Source organism: Schistocerca cancellata, chromosome 1 (genome assembly GCF_023864275.1).
Source record: "Schistocerca cancellata isolate TAMUIC-IGC-003103 chromosome 1, iqSchCanc2.1, whole genome shotgun sequence".
NCBI lineage: Eukaryota > Metazoa > Arthropoda > Insecta > Orthoptera > Acrididae > Schistocerca > Schistocerca cancellata.
The window spans coordinates 1,122,725,024-1,122,750,737 of NC_064626.1; the positions used below are offsets into that span (position 1 = coordinate 1,122,725,024).

General features: G+C 45.2%; 1 protein-coding gene across 6 annotated transcripts in view; it reads right to left on the reverse strand.

Moving 5' to 3' along the window:
• LOC126092418 (sorbin and SH3 domain-containing protein 1) overlaps positions 1 to 25,714 on the reverse strand; it is a 1,056,812-nt gene that overhangs the window by 841,796 nt on the left and 189,302 nt on the right. The gene's annotated exons all lie outside the window — the stretch shown is intronic.

The window sequence follows — 25,714 nt, forward strand, 5'->3', positions numbered from 1 at the left end:
CAGGGTCAAAGCGCAGTGCACTGGCGAGTTGCCACATCTACTCGGCAGAAAATGGTTCAAATGGCTCTGAGCACTGTGGCACTTAACTTCTGAGGTCATCAGTCCCCTACAACGTAGAACTACTTAAACCTGACCAACCTAATGACATCACACACATCCATGCCCGAGGCAGGATTCGAACCTGTGACAGTAGCAGCAGCGGGTTCCGGACTGAAGTGCCTTGAACCGCTCGGTCGCAGAAGCCGGCGCCAAGCAAAGCGGTGAAAACATAGCAACAAGAAGCATTCTGCCATCTCTGTAGTCTGATGATCTTATGCCCAATACTATGAGTAATTACGAAAGAATAAATAATTGTTTAAAAAACCGATAAGTGCGAATAAGACTCGCGCACCGAGGATTCCGTGCAAACGTAAGTAAGTGTATAGACGATTCGTCCATCCCATCACTCTAGAATTTTTATGATTTTTGTCTCTTATCGGTATCGCTACTGGCAATATATCTAAATATGTGACATAAATGGCCATATTTTTTGAATGCGTTGACGAAGAGGCTTTGATTTATTAAGCTGTCAAGGAATGATAAACGCCAGTGTGAGACATAAATTTGAATTTGGTACGCCTAACCGCTTCAGAGAAGGGGTGTTAACAGACAGACAGACAAACTAACCGAGTATGGATGTAGATGTAGACGTAGAAAACGATCCTATATGAGTTCCGTATATCATTCCAAGATTTCATATTTTTTTGCGTTCCGTTGGCAAGCAGTTAATAAACCTGAAGATTCACACGAATCTGTCCGTGGTGACTTTGCGCTTCTAATATTTCTATCTGGATTCTAGAAAAGTACAGCATTGATCAATATGAACATCGAATCGAACAGCACTGTGCTTAGCTTCACTACGTAAGTGTCTATGGTACTTGGCTATGGCAATAAACAGTCTGGGTATTAATATTTAGCTGCTGAACTTCATCTTTTGTTTCTCCAAATGTCCCCTTTATACACAATTGTGTGTGTTGCGCTACATAGTTGCTGAACTAATATATTACATAAATTCTTAAACACACATCATATAGAAATATAGAATATAAATATCCGAGTACAAACAAATTTTATTTCTATCTTTCCCCTCCACAGTCTCTACATTTCCGGCAGACCGTTTACTTCATTTTCGTCTTTTCGGCAGAACTCAGAGACATGTAAGTATTTTTTTAGCCATCGACAGGCTTCGACAAAGCTACATTACTCAAGACACTAGGGATGTGCATTTCAAAAAAAGTCCTTCAGTTCGGTACGTTTCTGCAAGGAAAATAAGTCACCTTGCAGTCTAAAAATGCAAGGTGCAGTATGGGTGAGAAACAGCTGTGTACGGCAAAGACTGGAGTGTATAGCAGAACAGACGGTGGTGGTGGTAGTGGTGGTGAGCATGTTTATAGATGATCGTGTTGGTGTGTCAAACGTGTTCAGAGATAAACTGCCGCACCAAACGACAGAATGAAGGAAATAAAACAAGAAGCCATCCTTTCTGACAGAAATTCGTTTTTTCGAGCTGGCGTTCTTGCGCAGCGAATCAAGTGTCCGATGATCAAGAAAAGTCGTACAGCAGGTGGTGGTCCTCCAGAGGTTAACGGAACTCTTCACCAGCGCCGCGTAAGCGCCGTCTCCCAGAAGTATGCCACGGACGAGCGGCTGATTCATACGCAAGCAAACCGTGGTTTCGTGCCTGCGCATTCCTCCAGTGACGTCAGAGACCGCAGGTGAAAGGCCTCAGTGAGTCGCTCGGTCGTGGCGGAGTATAAGTAGAGGCCTCAGAAAGAATCACTCTCTCTCTCTCTCTCTCTCTCTCTCTCTCCCTCCCTCTCTCTCTCTCTCTCTCTCTCTCTCTCTCTGCAGTGCAGTCTGGACTGTTTTGAAATTTCCTGACAAATTAATATCTGCCCTGCACTAAGACACCACTCCGGAACCATTATTTCGTACATAATGCTCCTGTCGACTGAGATATGGTATCTTGCCCGTCCTCAGTATACATTTCTGCCAGTCTCTACCCTTTTCCAGTACACAATTTAATGTCTTAGGAAGTTTCGAATGCCGACTTCGAATCATTAGCGTCTCTGCGATTTTGACGCGTAGTACGTCGTAGTTGCTCGCATGAAAAGGGACGAAAAATATCCAGTTATTGCACTTATTACACATTGACATGATAGGTGCAATTATATCTGTCATTTGCACTGGTTTTCGTGTGCAGATTGTGTTTGGAGAGGACTTATCTAGAGTCTACATCTACATATACATCTACATTTATATTCCGCAAACCACCCAACGGTGTGTGGCGGAGGCCACTTTACGTGCCACTGTCATTACCTCCCTTTCCTGTTCCAGTCACGTATGGTTCGCGGGAAGAACGACTGCGGGAAAGCCTCCGTGCGCGCTCGAATCTCTTTAATTTTACATTCGTGATCTCCTCGGGACGTATAAGTAGGGGGTAGCAATATATTCGATACCTCATCCAGAAACGCACCCTCTCGAAACCTGGACAGCAAGCAACACTGCGATGCAGAGCGCCTCTCTCGCAGAGTCTGCCACTTGAGTTTGATAAACATCTCCGTAACGCTATCACGCTTACCAAATAACCCTGTGACGAAACGCGTGTAAGGAATGAAGACCAAGCTATGGCGTTCTGTCTAACACGAAGTCATTAGAGATGGAATACAAACCAGGATGCTTCAACGCTACTAGGGCGAGCAATGTTCGGCGAGATACAGTATGAATTTTTATTTTTGCGTACGTCTAATTCTAGGGCAACATTATTTTATAGCGTTGATGAATTTGGAACATCGTTCTCCATCGTATCCACTATGACAGCGGTTTCACATTAAAGCGACAGAAGCATATTTGCATACACCCAGACACAGTGAACAGTAGACAAATAGCAAACAGCGGAAAAAATGGTGCAAATGGCTCTGAGCACTACGGGACTTAACATCTGTGATCATCAGTCCTCTAGAACTTAGAACTACTTAAACCTAACTAACCTAAGGACATCACACACATCCATGCCCGAGGCAGGATTCGAACCTGCGACCGTAGCAGTCGCGCGGTTCCGGACTGAGCGCCTAGAACCGTTAGACCACCGCGGCCGGCAAACAGCGGAAATTAGTTGATCGTGATGTGAATAACAATGTATAACAACCAAAGTGAAGAACGGAATTTTCTGTTACTACATTCCTGGCTGTGGCTCCCGACAGTAAATCACTTACTGCAGGATTAGTAGAAGCGTAGCAGAGACCAAAAGGGAATCATTCTAGCGACAATACGTGCCGCCAGTGGGGAAATCCACCGACGTAAACGAGTTTGGCAAAGTGCAGATTGCCATAGACCGACGCCTGAAAACCAACGTCAAGGAATGATTGCCATGCTACCATTAGGGAGCTGCAGAGGGTAAAAAATGAAGATTAAGGCATAGACTGGAATACATCCAACAAATAATTAAGGACCATGCTTGTAGGCGCTACGCTGAGATGAAGTCGTAATGGGCCAGATCAACCAACGAGTGGAAAAAAGTTATAAGAAAACTGAAGTCAGATATTACTTCCCCCAAATATATCTCACGAAATGACCATGACGAGGGAATCAAAGAAACAACTCTATTTTTTTCAGTCTCAAGGTGCACGTTTTTAATTACTTGACGCATTTCGATCACTCTGGATAATCTTCAGATCTAAGTAGTTGCGTCAGCAACCCGTCTTGTGTGTTCCGTACTGTGATATGAGGTTCTGAGCAGACATGACGGGTTGCTACGCGGCGACTTGGATCTGAAGATGATGAATAATTATCGAAACGTGTCATGTAATTTAAAACGTGCAACTGAGAATGAAAAAATGAAAGAGAATTGTGTCCAATACCAATACAATTGCTGACTCTCTCAGGACGAATTTGTCGTCTGTAATGGGAATCACAGAAATTTTAGCTCATATGGAGGCTCACGTACCATTCACGAATGGAATATGGAAGGGGATAATCCGTAAGGGTACCACTCGTCAGTCCTTGGAGGGTAGACGTGGAATTGTTTGTCAGAAACGGGCAGTAGGTCGTTGCTGACCATTCCAGCTACGTGGATCAGGCGCTGCCCCCCTAGCCTGAGGCTCGCCTTTTAATCCTCCGTCCCCCCGCCCCCTCTTCTCCTCTACACACACGCACACACTGCGTCGTCGCGCCCTCGCGTGCTCGATTAGCCGATGCAATTCCAAGGGCTTCTCCGCCCCCACATCGGCCTATCTGCACTGAGCGGTTTCTCTCTGCTACCACGTGCGTCCGGAGCGGGTGGGGAAGGGAATGAGGAGAGGAAGGGAAAGCTTCCCCCTCTCCTTTCCTCTGGAAACTGGACTACAAACGTCTTAATAATTACAGCATTACCTCATATACAGGGTGATCAAAAAGTCAGTATAAATTCGAAAACTTAACAAACCACGGAATACTGTAGATAGAGAGGTAAAAACTGATACACATGCTTGGCATGACATGGGGTTTTATTAGAACAAAAAAAAAGTTAACAAAATTTCCGACAGATGTCGCTGGACAACAAAAAATCAGTAACTGCTACCGTGACGGTCGAGAGGTACGCCGATAGGTTACAGAATCGCATCATCCCCAGCCTGACTGATAGACACCTGCTGGAACGTACGATGTTTATGCAGGATGGCGCTCCACCCCATATTGCTAGACGCGTGAAAGATATCTTGCGTGCGGTAGCGTTCTCGCTTCCCGCGCCCGGGTTCCCGGGATCGATTCCCGGCGGGGTCAGGGATTTTCTCTACCTCGTGATGACTGGGTGTTGTGTGATGTCCTTAGGTTAGTTAGGTTTAAGTAGTTCTAAGTTCTAGGGGACTGATGACCATAGATGTTAAGTCCCATAGTGCTCAGAGCCATTTGAACCATTTGATATCTTGCGCGGGTCGTTTGGTGATGGTAGTCTGCTCAGCCGCCACTTTCGTCATGCTTGTCCTCCCAGATCCCCAGACCTCAGTCCGTGCGATTATTGGCTTCGGGGTTACATGAAGTTGCAAGTGTATCGTGATCGACCGACATCTCTAGGGATGCTGAAAGACAACACCCGACGCCAATGCCTCACCATAGCTCCGGACATGCTTTACAGTGCTGTTCACAACATTATTCCTCGACTACAGCTATTATTGAGGAATGAGGGTGGACGTATTGAGCATTTCCAGTAAAGAACGTCATCTTTGCTTTGTCTTACTTTGTTACGCTAATTATTGCTATTCTGATCAGATGAAGCGCCATCCGTCGGACATTTTTGAACTTTTGTATATTTTTGGTTCTAATAAAACCTCATGTCATTCCAAGCGTGTGTGTCAAATTGTATCTCTCTATCTACATTATTCCGGGGTTTATTCAGTTTTCAAGTTTATACTGACTTTTTGATCACCTGGTATATTACTGAAACGCTATTAGCAAACAGAAAAGCGGTATTTAGGATTTATGGCTTATCGACGTATGATCAGAATACTGTTACAGAATCTGAATTTGCAGTAAGAATTAACAAGGCGCCAGGTCAGAGAGAGAGAGAGAGAGAGAGAGAGAGAGAGAGAGAGAGAGAGAGAGAGGGAGGGAGGGAGAGAGAGAGGAGGGGGGAAGGAGATGGACAGAACAGTGCGGAGAAATCCACATAAAAAGCGGAAAGGACAAGATGGACAGAGAGAAGGAGCACGAGGAATTGGAGAGAGAGGGGGAGGAAGAGATGGGCATGGAAAGGGGGAAGGAGCTGGTTGCCATTGAAAGAGAGGAGAAGGCATGGACAGATAGAGGAGGAGAGAGGTGGGGGAGGAGGTGATGGGTTCCCAGTCTCTGTTGTTGTTGTGGTCTTCAGTCCAGAGACTGGTTTGATGCAGCTCTCCATGCTGCTCTATCCTGTGCAAGCTTCTTCATCTCCCAGTACTTACTGCAACCTACATCCTTCTGAATCCGCTTAGTGTATTCATCTCTTGGTCTCCCTCTACGATTTTTACTCTCCACGCTGCCCTCCAATACTAAATTGGTGATCCCTTGATGCCTCAGAACATGTCCTACGAACCGATCCCTTCTTCTAGTCAAGTTGTGCCACAAACTCCTCTTCTCCCCAATTCTATTCAATACCTCCTTATTAGTTATGTGATCTACCCATCTAATCTTCAGCATTCTTCTGTAGCACCACATTTCGAAAGCTTCTATTCTCTTCTTGTCCAAACTATTTATCGTCCATGATTCACTTCCATACATGGCTACAGTTCATACAAATACTTAAATCTATACTCGATGTTAACAAATTTCTCTTCTTCAGAAACGCTTTCCTTGCCATTGCCAATCTACATTTTATATCCTCTCTACTTCGACCATCATCAGTTATTTTGCTCCCCAAATAGCAAAACTCCTTTACTAGTTTAAGTGTCTCATTTCCTAATCTAATTCCCTCAGCATCACCCGATTTAATTCGACTACATTCCATTATTCTCGTTTTGCTTTTGTTGATGTTCATCGTATACCCTCCTTTCAAGACACTGTCCATTCCGTTCAACTGCTCTTCCAAGTCCTTTGCTATCACTGACAGAATTACAATGTCTCTAGAATTATTGATTTTTAAAAGTCTTTATTTATTTTATACATGACAGGACTGCTCATAGAATATGCCCCTTTCTTTACAAATTTGCATCTACCAGGAATCGAACGCAGGATTCCTACATGGCAAACAAGCAGTCTACCGCAGAGAGACATTGGCTGTCGAAGGAATTCGACCTTCCTTCATGGTATTAAAAAAAAAAAAACCACCACTCTGAAAATTTCAAATTCGATGTTCTCCAGAATTTTTAAGAGTTTAGTAGAACTGTTTTGGGACAGTGATATTTGAGTTCTCAAGCCAACGTGCCATAAATATAAGAAATACATAAATCTAATTGCCGTGCGGCTTCCTTGTAAGACAATATCTGATAACTGACAATATCTGATAACTCTAGTCACTGCCGAGTCGTAACCACATTCGCAATCATCTCGCAAACAGTTCGTTTGTGGACTCAAGTTTACTGGAACTTTTCTCCTTGTTGCAATTTTGTCAAATAAGGAGATGGTTGGAAACCGTGGATGTTATATGAAATAAATTGTTGGTGGTGTACAGCAGCCAGCTCGAAAAGTGCTTGACGGTTTACTTCAAGGTTCTTGGTTGATTTAATTCAAATTTCTGCATTCAGATAAAACAGTGAAGAAAATTAATGAAAAATTAAATGTCTAACTAACGAAATATATCATGGTAAACCAACTATAAATTATATAGCGAGAATAAATTGCAGCGGCAATACCCGCCTTGGAGATAGTACCATCAGACGCCACTAGACAGCGGGACGATCTAAAGCTCGCGAATTTGACAAAAACATGATTACAAACTCTTATTTAATGATTAGTTGCCGCTGTCATATATGATATATGCCCTAGAAGATATTTTAGCCCCTGTTTTACAGATATTTTTGTTGTTAAAGTCCACAATGCCATACAAAAGCTAAGGCAAGCCATGGATATAGTACCAACAAAAGTCATTAGGTAGGAGAACGATCAAAATACACTCCTGGAAATGGAAAAAAGAACACATTGACACCGGTGTGTCAGACCCACCATACTTGCTCCGGACACTGCGAGAGGGCTGTACAAGCAATGATCACACGCACGGCACAGCGGACACACCAGGAACCGCGGTGTTGGCCGTCGAATGGCGCTAGCTGCGCAGCATTTGTGCACCGCTGCCGTCAGTGTCAGCCAGTTTGCCGTGGCATACGGAGCTCCATCGCAGTCTTTAACACTGGTAGATTGCCGCGACAGCGTGGAAGTGAACCGTATGTGCAGTTGACGGACTTTGAGCAAGGGCGTATAGTGGGCATGCGGGAGGCCGGGTGGACGTACCGCCGAATTGCTCAACACGTGGGGCGTGAGATCTCCACAGTACATCGATGTTGTCGCCAGTGGTCGGCGGAAGGTGCACGTGCCCGTTGACCTGGGACCGGACCGCAGCGACTCACGGATGCCCGCCAAGACCGTAGGATCCTACGCAGTGCCGTACGGGACCGCACCGCCACTTCCCAGCAAATTAGTGACACTGTTGCTCCTGGGGTATCGGCGAGGACCATTCGCAACCGTCTCCATGAAGCTGGGCTATGGTCCCGCACACCGTTAGGCCGTCTTCCGCTCACGCCCCAACATCGTGCAGCCCGCCTCCAGTGGTGTCGCGACAGGCGTGAATGGAGGGACGAATGGAGACGTGTCGTCTTCAGCGATGAGAGTCGCTTCTGCCTTGGTGCCAATGATGGTCGTATGCGTGTTTGGCGCCGTGCAGGTGAGCGCCACAATCAGGACTGCATACGACCGAGGCACACAGGGCCAACACCCGGCATCATGGTGTGGGGAGCGATCTCCTACACTGGCCGTACACCACTGGTGATCGTCGAGGGGACACTGAATAGTGCACGGTACATCCAAACCGTCATCGAACCCATCGTTCTACCATTCCTAGACCGGCAAGGGAACTTGCTGTTCCAACAGGACAATGCACGTCCGCATGTATCCCGTGCCACCCAACGTGCTCTAGAAGGTGTAAGTCAACTACCCAGGCCAGCAAGATCTCCGGATCTGTCCCCCATTGAGCATGTTTGGGACTGGATGAAGCGTCGTCTCACGCGGTCTGCACGTCCAGCACGAACGCTGGTTCAACTGAGGCGCCAGGTGGAAATGGCATGGCAAGCCGTTCCACAGGACTACATCCAGCATCTCTACGATCGTCTCCATGGGAGAATAGCAGCCTGCATTGCTGCGAAAGGTGGATATACACTGTACTAGTGCCGACATTGTGCATGCTCTGTTGCCTGTGTCTATGTGCCTGTGGTTCTGTCAGTGTGATCATGTGATGTATCTGACCCCAGGAATGTGTCAATAAAGTTTCCCCTTCCTGCGACAATGAATTCACGGTGTTCTTATTTCCATTTCCAGGAGTGTATGTAACAGAACCTGAGATTTTCTGAACAGTGACAAACTGTTCGAACATTGCGAATCGAGTAAGTATTTTAGAGTTAGATTTTACATACATTATGCATTAGTTTGTAATTTAAAAAGCAATCAAAGCATAACCTATGATGTAATTGTTATCACTAAACTTTTGTTTTGAAAGTGTTCGAACAGTGCGAATCGGGTAAGTATTTTAGTGTTAGATTTTACATACATTATGTATTAGTTGGTAATTTAAAAAGCAATCAAAGCATAACCTATGATGTAATTCTCATCACTAAACTTTTGATTTGAAACTTGTGAATATCTGTAAAAGTCAGAACCGATACCCTAGAATGCCGCAGGTGAAGACTTACTCATTAGTCGCATTCCGTTGACACTTAATAACTCAAATATAGCCTTAGATTTAAGGCGACTGCAGTTTCCCATGCCAAAGGCCTTGCCGCAGTGATAACACCGGTTCCCGTCAGATCAGCGAACTTAAGAGCTGTCGGACTGGGCTTGCACTTGGATGGGTGACAATCCAGTCTGCCGAGCGCTGTTGGCAAGCGGGGTGCACTCAAGCGTTGTGAGGCAAACTGAGGAGCCACTTGATTGAGAAGTAGCGGCTCCGGTCTCGTAAACTGACATACAGCGGGAGAGAGGTGTGCTCACCACATGTCCCTGCATATCAGCATCCTGTGACGCCTGTGGGCTGAGGGTGACACGGCGGCCGGTCGGTAGCGTTGAGGCTTCCAAGGCCTGTTCGGACGGAGTTTAGTTTAGTTTTTTAGCAGTTTCCCATGCGACGTTTGTTCGCTATGAATATCAACAAGGCACAGGGCCAATCACTTTTTGCCGCAGATATTAAACATCTCGCGCATCGTCGGGCACTGCAGCCAGTACTGGATAAAGTAAACTAATACAAATTTGTGACCGAGCGAGGTGGCGCAGACGTTAGAACACCAGACTTGCATTCGGAAGGACGACGATTCAACTCGCGTCCTGCTACCCTGGGTTAGGTTTTCCGTGATTTTCCTAAATCGCTTCAGGCAAATGCGTGGATGGTTCCTTTGAAAGGGCGCGACCGACTTCCTCCCCCATCCTTCCCTAATCCGAGCTTGTGCTCCGTCTTTAATGACCTCGTTATGAATATGACGGTAAACACTAATCCCACTGGTTGCTGTACACCGTCAACAACTTTTCTGCTCATAGCATGGAATACTTACATCAATATCAGATTTCGCTCCTAATTATATTCAAATGTGTGTGAATTCCTAATAGACCAAAACTGCTGAGGTCATCTGTCCCTCGTCTTACACATTACTTAAGCTAACTTACGCAAAGAACAATACACACACACACACACACACACACACACACACACACACACACACACACACACCATGCCCGAGGGAGGACTCGAACCTCCGACGGGAGGGGCTGCCGAATCTTTGTCATGGCGCCTCTAACCGCGTGGCTATTAATTATGACACAACCTGCATGCATATTTTTCAGCTGGGCACCTCTGGTGGTCCCCTCAGGTTGGTTCCTCAAGTGACGGGTTGTGTCACTTGGGCCTTTTATCAAAACTGAACGTAACTCTCTTCGATAAAGGCGAGCTATTCCGGAGGCACTGTCAGGCATTATCAGGAGAACGGGAGCAACAAGTGGTGGTTTCGTTTAGGGTGGCAGCACTGCTGATAGCCATATTGATATGTGCTAGAGAGATGATTTCATTTAAATTTTATCCAAATTTATTCAAATTTTACAGTTGCAGAAGTGACTGTAGTGAATAATCTGAATATATTTTGAAACAACACCTCTAGTCATAAATCATACTATGCTATGCTACGTATTTCAGGCCTACGTGTACCTAGGTACATTCATTAATTTTCTTGCTTTTGAGCGAGACGACATTTCAGTATAGTTCGTTCCTGTTACACTTGGAAATCGCGCTAAAAGAAAACGAATGAAAATGACTACAGCTGTGAAGACATGTGAAAATAACCAAGGAAGCTGAGTAGATCATTCCTGGATTTTATGTTTTTATTGCTGAACGTACAGTGCAGTATAATACACGCAAATATTACTGACTGAAGTCTTTGTTTCAATGTACCTTCAAAAATATTTTTATTTGTGCTGGAGCCTCTTTATAATAAACCAATATTACGTAAAATCAAACAATGGAATATTGGGGATGCAATTATGACAAGATTATGGAAAGGCAAAATGCTCTTCACCATATAGTGAAGATGATGTGTCGCAGACAGGCATAACAAAAAGGCTGCTAAACAAAAAAGCTTTCGGCCAAAAGGCGTTCTTCTGAATTGGACAACACACACAAGCACATTCACGCAAACACAAGTCACACACACATGACCACTAACTCCGGCTGCGGAGTCTGGCCTCAGCAGTCAGAGACAGTGGTCATGTGTGTGCGAGTTGTGTTTGCGTGAATGTGTGTGTGTATGTTGAAGAACGCCTTTTGGCCGATAGCTTATTTGTTTAACAAACATTACATAAAGTTATTGTTTCTTATTGCACCTTTAATTTCTCCCCAGACATCATACGACTCCGTGGACCTGGACAAAATGATGGCAACGAACATATGTGCGGGAGTAACGGATTTGAGAAACTCCTGATGACGTAGCGGGGAAAAAATTCGGGAAAGTTTTACAGAAACCTGTGTCCAGTTATATGAGTCCAAGAACATGCGAGGAAAGCAGTGTTTAAGAAGGGAGTGACAGGAAGCCGGAGTCTATCCCCAATGTTATCCAGTCTGTATATTCTGCAGGCGGTAAAAATTTTGGCGATGACATTGTAATCTGTAAGGGATGGCAAAGGACTTGGAAGGGGTGAGTGTCTTAAGAACGGACTATATTTTGAGCATCAATAAAAATAAAACAAGGGTAATGGATTTTAGCCGAATTAAATCAGGCGGTGCTGAGGGATCAGATTAGGAAATGGGACAGTAAAAGTAGTAGATGACTTTTGCTATGTGGGCAGCAAACAAGAGGGCCAAAGTAGAAAGAACTGGCTGTAACAAGTACAGCACTTCTGAAAAAAAAAGAAACTGTTAACACTGAAAAAGAAATTTTAAAGTTAGGAAATCTTTACTGAAGGTATAAGTAGTCTTTTAAAAAAGTGAAGCATACGATAAAGAGCACTTCTGAAAAAAATGAATTTGTTAACACAGAAAAAAAGTTGACGTTAGGAAATCTTTTCTGAAGGTGTAAGTAGCCTTGTACGGAAGTGAAGCGTACGGTAAAGAGCTCGGAGAGACGAGATTATAAGCTTTTGAAATGCGGTCCTATAGAAGGATACTGAATATCAGATGGGTAGATCGTGGTACTGAATCGAATAGGAGAGAAAAGAAATTTACCGCACAACTAGACTAATAGAAGCGATCGATTGATAGGACACATCCTGAGTCACCAAGAAATCATCAGTTAACTACTGAAGGGAAGTGTGTGTGTGTGTGTGTGTGTGTGTGTGTGTGTGTGTGTCTGAGTGGGTGGGTGGGGATGGGGGAGAAGGGTAAAGAGTTGCAGAGAGATACCAAGAGACAAATACGGGAAATACTTACGACTATGAACCACCATCGAATTTATATTGGAATAACGACAATGAAAATTTGTGCCAGACCAGGACTTTAACCCAGATTCCTCGCTTTATGAGAGCGGTCGCCTTAATCGCTTCGGCTATCCGTGCACGAATCACGGCCAGACCAAAACTTCCACATCTCGTCGTCCGTGTGTCACACAACCTGCACTTCTGCGTTACGCATGTACTCATCCAGGAAGGACATATTTACTGAGAATAGAGGGCCTGGTATTGGCGAAAAAAAAGAAAATAGGATTGTCTGTTTTATTAAGCAGTACGATGCAATGTTCCTTGGGTCTTGCATGCATAATACAGGCATTGCTATTTTGTATTTGTTCGCCAGTACAAGGCCCTCGACTCTCCATAAATATGTACTTACTGGAGGGGAATATACGTAAGCCGGCCGTGGTGGCCAAGCGGTTACAGCCACTACAGTCTGGAACCGCGCGTCCGCTACGGTCGCAGGTTCGAATCCTGCATCGGGCATGGATGTGTGTGATGTCCTTAGGTTAGTTAGGTTTAAGTAGTTCTCAGTTCTAGGGGACTGATGACCTCAGAAGTTAAGTCCCATAGTGCTCAGAGCCATTTGAACCATTTTTAAATATACGTAACGTAAGAGTGCAGTTTATGACACATGGACGACGAAATATGCAAGTTTGGGCCTGGCCGTGATTCGTGCACGGAGAAAATCTGGGTCTGAGTTCCTGTCCGGAATAAATTTTCATTCTCATCATTCCAATACACAGCCGATGATTGTCCTTATTTGCAATTGTGGGTACATTAACTGTATATATTGACGGCTGTAGCCGCTGCGGTGCCTATACAATTGGAAATGCAAGTTTGTCCGAAGGGACATTGTTTCGTAGTCGTGCTATGCTGTTTCATATTCGTTGGACGAAAGAGGCTAGCCTGGAGACCTGAATCGAACAAGTCTCTGGAGTGAAGGGCACAACAACCGATGGGGGCTCGAATTACACTACTGACCATTAAAATTGCTACACCAAGAAGAAATGCAGATGATAAACGGGTATTCATTGGACAAATATATTATACTAGAACTGACATGTGATTACATTTTCACGCAGTTTGGGTGCATAGATCCTGAGAAGTCAGTACCCAGAACAACCACCTCTGGCGGCAATAACGGCCTTGATACGTCTGGGAATCTAGTCAAACAGAGCTTGGATGGCGTGTACAGGTATAGCTGGCCATGCAGCTTCAACACGATACCACAGTTCATCAAGAGTATTGACTGGCGTATTGTGACGGGCCAGTTGCACGGCCACCATTGACCAGACGTTTTCAATTGGTGAGAGATCTGGAGAATGGCAGCAGCCGAACATTTTCTTTATCCAGAAAGGCCCGTACAGGACCTGCAACATGCGCTCGTGCACTATACTGCTGAAATGTAGGGTTTCGCAGGGATCGAATGAGGGGTAGAGCCACGGGTCGTAACACATCTGAAATGTAACGTCCACTGTAACCAATGGCACCCCATACCATCACGCCTGGTGATACGCCAGTATGGCGATGACGAATACACGATTGGAATGAGCGTTCACTGCGATGTCGCCAAACACGGTTGCTACCATCATTGATACTGTAAACAGAACCTGGATCATCCGAAAAAATGACGTTTTGCCATTCGTGCACCCAGGTTTTTCGTTGAGTACACCATCGCTGGCGCTCCTGTCTGTGATGCAGCGTCAAGGGTCTCCGAGCTGATAGCCCATGCTGCTGCAAACGCCGTCGAACTGTTCGTGCAGATGGTTGTTGTCTTGCAAACGTCCCCATCTGTTGACTCTTGGATCGAGACGTGGCTGCACGATCCGTTACAGCCATGCGGATAAGATGCCTGTCATCTCGACTGCTAGTGATACGAGGCCGTTGGGATCCAGCACGGCTTTCCGTATTACCCTCCTGAACCCACCAATTCAATATTCACCAATTCAATATTCACCAATTCAACAGTCACGGGATCTCGACCAACGCAGTAATGTCGCGATACGATAAACCGCAATCGCGATAGGCTACAATCCGACCTTTATCAAAGTCAGAAACGTGATGGTACGTATTTCTCCTCCTTACACGAGGCATCACAGCAACGTTTCACCAGGCAACGCCGGTCAACTGCTGTTTGTGTATGAGTAATCGGTTGGAAACTTTCGTCATTTCAGCACGTTGTAGGAGTCGCCACTGGCGCCAATCTTGTGTGAATGCTCTGAAAAGCTAATCATTTGCATATCACAGCATGTTCTTCCTGTCGGTTAAATTTCGGGTCTGTAGCACGTCATCTTCGTGGTGTAGCAATTTTAATGGCCAGTAGCGTATATGCTGGAAAGTAAACTTGGATAGGCCTTACTAGCGCTGCAGCTGCTGGAAGGTTCCACACAGTAGCCTGACAGACCAGAGAGGCGGCATCAGCAGGTGTAGCAGAGCAACCCCCCCCCCCCCCCCCCACGGCCCGGCACCTGCCAACGGCCTCTCGCACAAGCAGCGCACGCACGCCGCGGCCTCACGCACTGCGCGTGTCGCCGTCCCTGCCGCCCACTTCTGGCGACGTGCGACCATGCGTGTCGCGAGACACCACGCTGCCGGTTCTGCCTTCCCAGAACAGCTAGCGGGCAGCCACCGACACTTCTTATGCCGGTCTCGACTTTCGCTTCGCCGATGCGACTGCAACGCTAGTCGCCTTCAACGCAGGGTGGGAGCAAAGCGTCTACTTCAACTGAAGTACGAGTGGCCGGCCGTGAACCGGGGGAGGGGGAAGAGGAGTTCTTTGCGTCGTGATACACAGACTGCATGCCGCCAGTAACGATGCAGTTGGGGCGCAGTCGTGCGGAGCATGTCGCGTGCCGAACGCATCCGGTTCGAATCGCGGCGTGTGCGAGACGCATTCCTCCTGCCATGCAGGGCTCCGCATCAGCATTCCTTATAGCTTGGGAGCAAGGCAGCGCGAGAGGACGTAAAAACCCTCCACACGAAGAAGCGCCGGGTAAGATTAGCTGATGGACGACATTATAAAACTGAGCAATAACTGTTCCCTACAGTCTTGTGTAATATCTATGGACTATAAGATTTTGACATGGATCCAACAAAATCTGTACTAACAGGCCTTGAGAGAGACGGAAGAGATTCTGCCTCTTATGTCATACTGAAGGATATACAGAGTATTTCAAAATTCCTATTACAGCCGTCTGGGGGTGGTAAAGGGGCTTTTGTAGGTAAGGTTTTATAAAGAAAACGTGTCCGGCATTTCACCGTTTCCATGTAAAGACGTGCGGAGTCGCCGCGCGGTTTGAGGCGCCATGTCACGGACTGTGCGGCCCCTCCCGCCGGAGGTTCGAGTCCTCCCTCGGGCACGCGTGTGAGTGAGAGTGTGTGTGTGTGTGTGTGTGTTGTTCTTAGCATAAGTTGTTGTTCTTGTTGTTGTGGTCTTCAGTCCTGAGACTGATTTGATGCAGCTCTCCATGCTGCTCTATCCTGTGCAAGCTTCTTCATCTCCCAGTACTTACTGCAACCTACGTCCTTCTGAATCTGCTTAGTGTGTTCATCTCTTGATCTCCCTCTACGATTTTTACCCTCCAAGCTGCCCTCCAGTAATAAATTGGTGATCCCTTGATGACTCAGAACATGTCCTACCAACCCATCCCTTCTTCTAGTCAAGTTGTGCCACAAACTCCTCTTCTCCCCAATTCTATTCAATACCTCCTCATTAGTTATGTGATCTACCCATCTAATCTTCAGCATTCTTCTGTAGCACCACATTTCGAAAGCTTCTATTCTCTTCTTGTCCAAACTATTTATCGTCCATGTTTCACTTCCATACATGGCTACACTCCATACAAATACTTTCAGAAACGACTTCCTGACACTTAAATCTATACTCGATGTTAACAAATTTCTCTTCTTCAGAAACACTTTTCTTGCCATTGCCAGTCTACATTTTATATCCTCTCTACTTCGACCATCATCAGTTATTTTGCTCCCCAAATAGCAAAACTCATTTACTTCTTTAAGTGTCTCATTTCCTAATCTAATTCCCTCAGCATCACCCGACTTAATTCGACTACATTCCATTATCCTCGTTTTGCTTTTGTTGAAGTTCATCTTATATCCTCGTTTCAAGACACTGTCCATTCCGTTCAACTGCTCTTCCAAGTCCTTTGCTGTCTCTGACAGAATTACAATGTCATCGGCGAACTTCAAAGTTTTTATTTTTTCTCCATGGATTTTAATACCTACTCCGAATTTTTCTTTTGTTTCCTTTACTGCTTGCTCAATATACAGATTGAATAACATCGGGGAGATGCTACAACCCTGTCTCACTCCCTTCCCAACCGCTGCTTCCCTTTCATGTCCCTCGACTCTTATAACTGCCATGTGGTTTCTGTACAAATTGTAAATAGGCTTTCGCTCCCTGTATTTTACCCCTGCCACCTTTAGAATTTGAATGAGAGTATTCCAGTCATAAGTTAGTTTAAGTAATGTGTAAGTCTAGGGACCGATGACCTCAGCAGTTTGGTCCCTTAGGAATCCACATATATTTGAACATATTTTCCATGTAAAATAAGTCTTAAGATCGGATCACTTTCATATCTCCCGCTTCATGGAACGCACACAGCTCTGACACGTGTGCTCTACAGCAGCCCATGGCATAGCCCATACTTCGAGTACCTATAGTCGGGTGCTACTCTACGTGACGAAAGACGTCTTCTCCAAAGTCTACAGTGCGGTGCGTCCGTGGAGCACCGCAGCCAACCCTCCAAGTGGTAAACGCACCAGTTTCTCGTAGCTGTTATTGCATTCGGACGAAAGTTCTGAATGATGGTAGAACAAGGACTGACGTCGTCGCCCTCTGCTCAGTTTAAGTGCGTACCGTGAAGAGAGAAGTGTGAAAGTGACCCAAACGGTGCATTTACGGATATGAGTTCCTCTTTCAAACTCCCTTTACGAAGTCCCTCTGCAACCACAGAAGTCAGTAATAGGAGAAAACCCCTCTGTACGTTGGACGATACAAGTTTCCATTAGAATTCGTCAGAACATTGTGAAATTAAGAATTTAGTCAGGGAAGGAGACTAATAAAATAAAACTCTGCTTCAGGGGCCAGTAACTACTTATGACAGGACCGAAAATTACTGACAACTGAAGCAGATTTTTATTCTATTAATGCCTTCCTGAGTTGTGGATTTTCGCGTGATCAAATACACTCCTGGAAATTGAAATAAGAACACCGTGAATTCATTGTCCCAGGAAGGGGAAACTTTATTGACACATTCCTGGGGTCAGATACATCACATGATCACACTGACAGAACCACAGGCACATAGACACAGGCAACAGAGCATGCACAATGTCGGCACTAGTACTGAGTATATCCACCTTTCGCAGCAATGCAGGCTGCTATTCTCCCATGGAGACGATCGTAGAGATGCTGGATGTAGTCCTGTGGAACGGCTTGCCATGCCATTTCCACCTGGCGCCTCAGTTGGACCAGCGTTCGTGCTGGACGTGCAGACCGCGTGAGACGACGCTTCATCCAGTCCCAAACATGCTCAATGGGGGACAGATCCGGAGATCTTGCTGGCCAGGGTAGTTGACTTACACCTTCTAGATCACGTTATGCGGACGTGCATTGTCCTGTTGGAACAGCAAGTTCCCTTGCCGGCCTAGGAATGGTAGAACGATGGGTTCGATGGCGGTTTGGATGTACCGTGCACTATTCAGTGTCCCCTCGACGATCACCAGTGGTGTACGGCCAGTGTAGGAGATCGCTCCCCACACCATGATGCCGGGTGTTGGCCCTGTGTGCCTCGGTCGTATGCAGTCCTGATTGTGGCGCTCACCTGCACGGTGCCAAACACGCATACGAGCTTCATTGGCTCCAAGGCAGAAGCGACTCTTATCGCTGAAGACGACACGTCTCCATTCGTCCCTCCATTCACGCCTGTCGCGACACCACTGGAGGCGGGCTGCACGATGTTGGGGCGTGAGCGGAAGACGGCCTAACGGTGTGCGGGACCGTAGCTCAGCTTCATGGAGACGGTTGCGAATGGTCCTCGCCGATACCCCAGGAGCAACAGAGTCCCTAATTTGCTGGGAAGTGGCGGTGCGGTCCCCTACGGCACTGCGTAGTATCCTACGGTCTTGGCGTGCATCCGTGCGTCGCTGCGGTCCGATCCCAGGTCGACGGGCACGTGCACCTTCCGCCGACCACTGGCGACAACATCGATGTACTGTGGAGACCTCACGCCCCACGTGTTGAGCAATTCGGCGGTACGTCCACCCGGCCTCCCGCATGCCCACTATACGCCCTCGCTCAAAGTCCGTCAACTGCACATACGGTTCACGTCCACGCTGTCGCGGTATGCTACCAGTGTTAAAGACTGCGATGGAGCTCCGTATGCCACGGTAAACTGGCTGACACTGACGGCGGCGGTGCACAAATGCTGCGCAGCTAGCGCCATTCGACGGCCAACACCGCGGTTCCTGGTGTGTCCGCTGTGCCGTGCGTGTGATCATTGCTTGTACAGCCCTCTCGCAGTGTCCGGAGCAAGTATGGTGGGTCTGACACACCGGTGTCAATGTGTTCTTTTTTCCATTTCCAGGAGTGTATTTTGTCACGTTTAGCAGATTTCATGCCACCATATGTACTCTCCGTACAGGAGGTTTGACGATGCTTAAGCAAGGGAAAAGGAGGAAAAGCCTTAATGGCACATAACTGAATTACATTCGTGTGGCACACTGGACTCGCATTCGGGAGGACGACGGTTCAACCCCGCGTCCGGCCATCCTGATTTAGGTTTTCCGTGATTTCCCTAAATCGCTCGAGGCAAATGCTGGGATGGTTCCTTTGAAAGGGCACGGCCGACTTCCATCCCTGTCCTTCCCTAATCCGATGAGACCGATGACCTCGCTGTCTGATCTCCTCCTCGAACCCCCCCCCCCCCCACCAAACTTCGTGTGGCTGCTATCCCTGTACTGTGCACATAAAACGAATCGAAGAATTTAACAGAACAAGTTTGAAAGTAGGTCTGAACGTAATTTTTTTTTTGAGTCATCAGTCTTCTGACTGGCACTTCTGAGTGGCACTTTCAACCTACGTCCTCACTTATTTGCTGAATGTATTCCAATTTCTGCCTTCCTCTACAGTTTTTTCCCTCTACAGCTCCCTCTAGTACCGTGGAAGTCATTGCCTGATGCCTTAACAGATGTCCTATCATACTGTCCCTTCTCCTTGTCAGTGTTTCCACATATTTCTTTCTTCTTTGATTCTGCGCAGAATCTCCTCATTCCTTAACTTATCAATCCACCTAATTTTCAGTGTTCGTCTGCAGGGCGACAACTCAAATGATTCGATTCTCTTCAGTTAGGTATTCCCACAGTCCTTGTTTCACTACAATAAAATGCTGTAATCCAAACGTATTTTCTCAGAAATTTCTTCCTCAAATTAAGGCCTATGTTTCATATCAGTAGACTTCTCTTTGCCACGTATGACCTTTTAGCCAGTCTGCTGTTAATGTCCTCCCTGCTCCGTTCGTCATTTCGTTATTTTGCTGCGTAGATAGTAGAATTCCTTAACTTCATCTAGTTCGTGACCATCAATCCTGATGTTAAGTTTCTCGCATCTCTCACGTCTGCTACTTCTCATTTCTTTCGTCTTTCTTCGATTTACTCTCAATCCATATTCTGTACTCATTAGACTGTTCATTCCAGTCATCAGATCATGTAAGTCTTCTTCATTGTAACTCAGGATAGCAATGTCATCAGTGAATCGTATCATTGATATTCTTTCACCTAGAATTTCAGCCCCACTCCTGAACTTTTCTTTTATTTCCATAATTACTTCTTCGATACACAGATTGAACAGTAGGGGTGAAAGGCTGCACCCCTGTCTTACAGCCTTTTCAATCCGAGCACTTCGTTCTTGGTCGTCCACTCTTATTATTCCCTCTTGGCTCTTTTACATATTGTATATTACCCGTCTCTCCCTGTAGCTTACACCAATTTTTTTTCAGAATTTCGGTCATCTTGCACCAATCCAGGTCAACAAATCCTATGAACGTGTTTTGATTTTTCTTTCGTCTTACTTCCATTATCAACCGTAACATCAGAATTGCTTCTCTGGTGCCTTTACTTTCCTATAGCCAAAGTGATCTAATAATCCTCAATTTTCTTTTCCATTCTTCTGTGAAATATTCTTGTCAGCAACCTGGATGCATGAGCTGTTAAGCTGACTGTGCGAGAATTCCCGTCCTTGCCAGCTCTAGCAGTCCTCGGAATTGTGTAGATGATATTTTCTCTTATGTCAGATGGTGCGTCGTCAGATTCATACATTCTACACACCAACGTGGATAATATTGTTGCCACTTCCCCCAATTATTTTAGAAATTATGATGGAATGTTATCTATCCATTCTGACTTATTTGATCTTAAGTCCTCCAAAGCTCTCTTAAAGTCTGATTGTAATACTGGATGCCATGTCTCTTCTAAATCGACTCTTGTTTCTTCTCCTATAACGTCATGAAACATGTCCTCCCTCTCATAAAGGCCTTCAATGTTCTGCTCTCTCCTATGCATTTGACAATGGAATTCCCGTGCACTCTTAATGCTACTACCCTTGCTTTTAATTTCACCATAGATTGTTATGATTTTCCTATATGCTGAGTGAGTCCTTCTGACGGTCATTTCTTTTTCGATTTCTTTACATTTTTCATGCAGCTATTTCGTCTTAGTTTCCCTGCACTTCCTGTTTATTTCATTCCTCAGCGACTTGTATTTCTGCGTTTCTGAATTTCCCTGAATGTTTTTGTACTTCTTTCTTTCATCGATCAGCTGAAGTATTTCTTCTGTTACCCATGATTTCTTGGGAGTTGCCTTCTTTGTGCTTATGGCTTTGTTTCCAACTTCTGTGACTGCACTTTTTAGAGATGTCCATTCCTCTTCAACTGTACTACCTACTGAGCTATTCCTAGCTGCTGTATCACGCTTATCTCGTCATTCCTTAGTACTTCTGCATCCCACTTCTTTGCATATTGATTCTTGCTGACTAACCTCTTAAACTTCAGCCTAATCTTCATCACTACTACATTGTGATCCAAGTCTATATCTGCTCCTGGGTACGTCATACAGTCCAGTATCTGATTTCGGAATCTCTGTCTGATCATGAAGTAATGTAAATAAAATTTTTCCGCATCACTAGACATTTTTCAACTCCTCTCGTAGTTCTTCAACAGAGTACTCGCTATTACCAGCTTAAATTTTAACAAAAATTTGCTACAGGAAGTCGCCACAGTAAGAGCACAATTCAGTTATGCAGAATAAATCGGTCATATTTCTTAATCGTGTGTCGCTTGACCTGATTGCTGTAGGAATAAAGATAAGGAGTGAAACAAATAAATTCTTTTAAATACTCGATTTATTTTCCCTAAATTGGGAATACTTTCTCCAAAATGAATCCATGAATACTTTCTTATTTAATGCTCTGCTAAGAGACAAATTTTCTTAGCAAAAATCCAACATAATCACTATCCGTAATTGAATGCACGTTCATCTGTCAAAAATTACATTAATGATGGTTTGAGCGAAGATCACTAGGGATACATTTCTGTGTTAATAAGTGGCAGATAACTGAACAGAAGAGTGCTATGGATTCGCAATTGGCTTTCCAAACGTCGTGCAGCTCGAAAACCGCAAGTTAAAATTGGATCTAAGACCGAAACATGTAAAGTCACTGAAAAAGCAACACAAGTTTCAAAAGTAACCTCGCAAATTTCGAGCTGCTCAGAGTAAAAACAACTCTGTTTCTGAAACGGTGACACTTACTCTATCCATTCAGTGCAAATTGCCGGACTGCGACCAGGCTGTCTCTCTCTCTCTCTCTCTCTCTCCATGTGACCTCTCGGCCAAGCGTCGTGGCACCGACTCCACGGCTGATTAACATCCCTCTCTGCTCCCAGAAAACTATGGCTTGGAGGGGAGGATTTACAACTTTCACCATAGTGACGACCAAGAATTCCTCTCAACATTCTGAAACTTCTCCACTTTCATTTACTTTATGCCCATTAACTGTCCAGGGGTTGGTACACTCCATATGCGGTGTCTCCAACCAGAGGTTCAGATATCTACACTACAGGAACCGTGCTGGTGGCCATCATACGTGGTACTTACTGCAGTTAAGGAAAACGTGGAAGGGAGGACAGAACTATATAACTTTCTTTTCACAAAACCCGTTTCTTTAACAATATGTAAATTGTGTTTTACAGACACTCGAAGAATTTAACCGAAAAATTTTCTTTAACAAAATGAACCAATTTGCAAAATTCTTTAGACCTTAAACCTTAAGTTCAATAAGCTTTTAATCTTTGCAAAGAAATCTGAAGTGCAGTATCGCAACACAGCAAATAATATGACAATGATTACAAGATGGCCGGACCTGCAGCCCACCCGTTATCGGGTGAAACAGCGGTGTTTACTACCACGCTGGACACAGTCTGTCTCATTAAATGCCCTTCTCCAACACATGGAAACTAATAAACACCATTGATGACAAGAATGATTCAATTACTCAAAACAGATGACTTAACTTTTAATTTGAAAGCTGTATGTCGAAAGGTTCGCGGTTAAGATACGCACCTGTGCTTAAAGGTTAAACAGATTAGCAAACAATATGACAATGGTAAGGCTTACTTGAAAGCAATCAACCTCTTAATTTCAATCGGCAACCAAGGTGCGACTGGATCCCAACCAATCCCTTTTGACAATTTTATTTTGACTAAATCCCTGGTGACAGTTAGCTGTTAATATTTTCAAAGTTAAACTGATTGTCAGTTATTAAGATCGCTCTGAATGAACGTCTTAAAACATTACTTGTGAACACTTATTATAAGAGAACTCACTCGGCGGAATCACAAGATCCAGCTAAAATACACCAATAATGACCCGGTCTTTCAAACACTAAAACGAACAGCTTAATACAACAGGTTGTTCAGATTATAGCTAATGACTGAGAAATGCAACTGCAATCGATTAATTGAACCGGTTAACAGCTAAATCTAACCACAAGTTCCCTCTTTTGTTTAACGGCAGCCTATGCCTTAGTACAACTGTTGCGGCTGTATTTACGACCAGGAGCTGATTCGGTAGAACGTTAATGATCGGGTACAAACCAGAAAGGAAAGGAAATATAACAGAGGGACAAATTTTCAAACGGCAGCTAGTGTCTTATTAGTACAATACTACGGCCTATATTTACGACCAAAGAGCCGAACGAGTAAAACTCTGATGGCAGGGAACAAATCAGAAAATAATGAACCAGGGAGACAAAGAAGCAAATCTCCACGAGGATTACAGAATGTTACTCCCCTTTATCAGCATGGATCCACGATGCGTCGCGGCGGTTACTGACAAGGGAACCTGCCCATCCCACCCCCCTCAGATTTAGTTATAAGTTGGCACAGTGGATAGCCTTGAAAAACTGAACACAGACCAATCGAGAAAACAGGAAGAAGTTGTGTGGAACTATGAAAAAAATTAGTAAAATATACAAACTGAGTAGTCCATGCGAAGATAGGCTACATCAAGGACAATGGGAGTCTAGGAGCGCCGTGGTCTTGTGGTTAGCGAGAGCAGCTACGGAACGCGAGGTCCTAGCTTCAAGTCTTCCCTCTAGTGAAAAGTTTAATTTTTTATTTTCAGTTTATGTGACAAACTCTTATGTTTTCATCACTTTTTTGCGAGTGATTATCACATCCACAAGCAAACCTAAATAGGGCAAGGTAGAAGAATCTTTTTACCCATGTACAAGTTAGGTGGGTCGACAACATATTCCTGTCATGTGACGCACATGCCGTCACCAGTGTCGTATAGAATATATCAGACGTGTTTTCCTGTGGAGGAATCGGTTGACCTATGACCTTGCGATCAAATGTTTTCGGTTCCCATTGGAGAGGCACGTCCTTTCGTCTACTAATCGCACGGTTTTGCGGTGCGGTCGCAAAACACAGACACTAAACTTATTGCAGTGAACAGAGACGTCAATGAACGAACGGACAGATCATAACTTTGCGAAAATAAAGAAAGTAAAATTTTCAGTCGAGGGAAGACTTGAACCAAGGACCTCTCCTTCCGTAGCTACTCACGCTAACCACCGGACCACGGCGCTCCTATGCTCACATTTTCTTGATGTGGCTTATCTTGCGCATGGACTACTCAGTTTGTATATTTTACTAATTTTTTTCATAGTTCCACACAACTTCTTCCTGTTTTCTCGATTGATCTGTGTTCAGTTTTTCAAGGCCTATCCACTGTGCCAACTTATAACTAAATCTGAGGGGGGTGCGATGGGGAGGTTCCCTTGTGAGTGTTGTCGATGAAAGCCAGGTAGAAGAGGGCAGCCACGCCACGAGCGGTCGGCCGACACTAATGCTCCCAACCGACCGACGGGATGTCGGCCTGCTGCTTGTAGTCTAGCTGATCCCGGTGAAGTACTCTGCTAACTTCGCTCTGCTCATGCCCTCCTTGCGCAGCTCGTGGCTTCGGCCGCTCGGACCTCCTGACCACCTCCTGTTGCAACGCTACCGCCAATCCCCAAACTTCGTACGTCCCTCTCGGGCCAGTGAACCCCCTATATATATCGGCAAGCAAAGATCTTCTAAGGACAAAACCCACAGGCACCAACTCTTTGTCATACATATTGGCAATGGGTCGCGAAGCAACAGCGCAGCAGGAGAGAGAAAATTTGACGACAAATTTTGAGAGAAGCAAGGATAAAGTATGTGGAGCAAAAAGTTATTTACAACTTCACAGAAATGAGACTACAGTTTCAAGATTCGAAGGACATGAATGATGTTGTAACACTATCGGAGACAGCAAAGGATTTGTAAGAGCGACTGAACGGAAAAGCTAGTGTCTGATTAGGAGTTGAATGGAGTGGATAATATCTTGAAAAGAGGTTATAAGATGAACGTAGCGAAATTACGAGGGTTATTCGGAAAGAAAGGAACGATCGGTCACGAAATGGAAAATCCAGCGAAAATCTGATGCAGCTTTGCACAGACGCGTTGGGCACTGTGACTAGTATGCCCATCGATCTTATCAT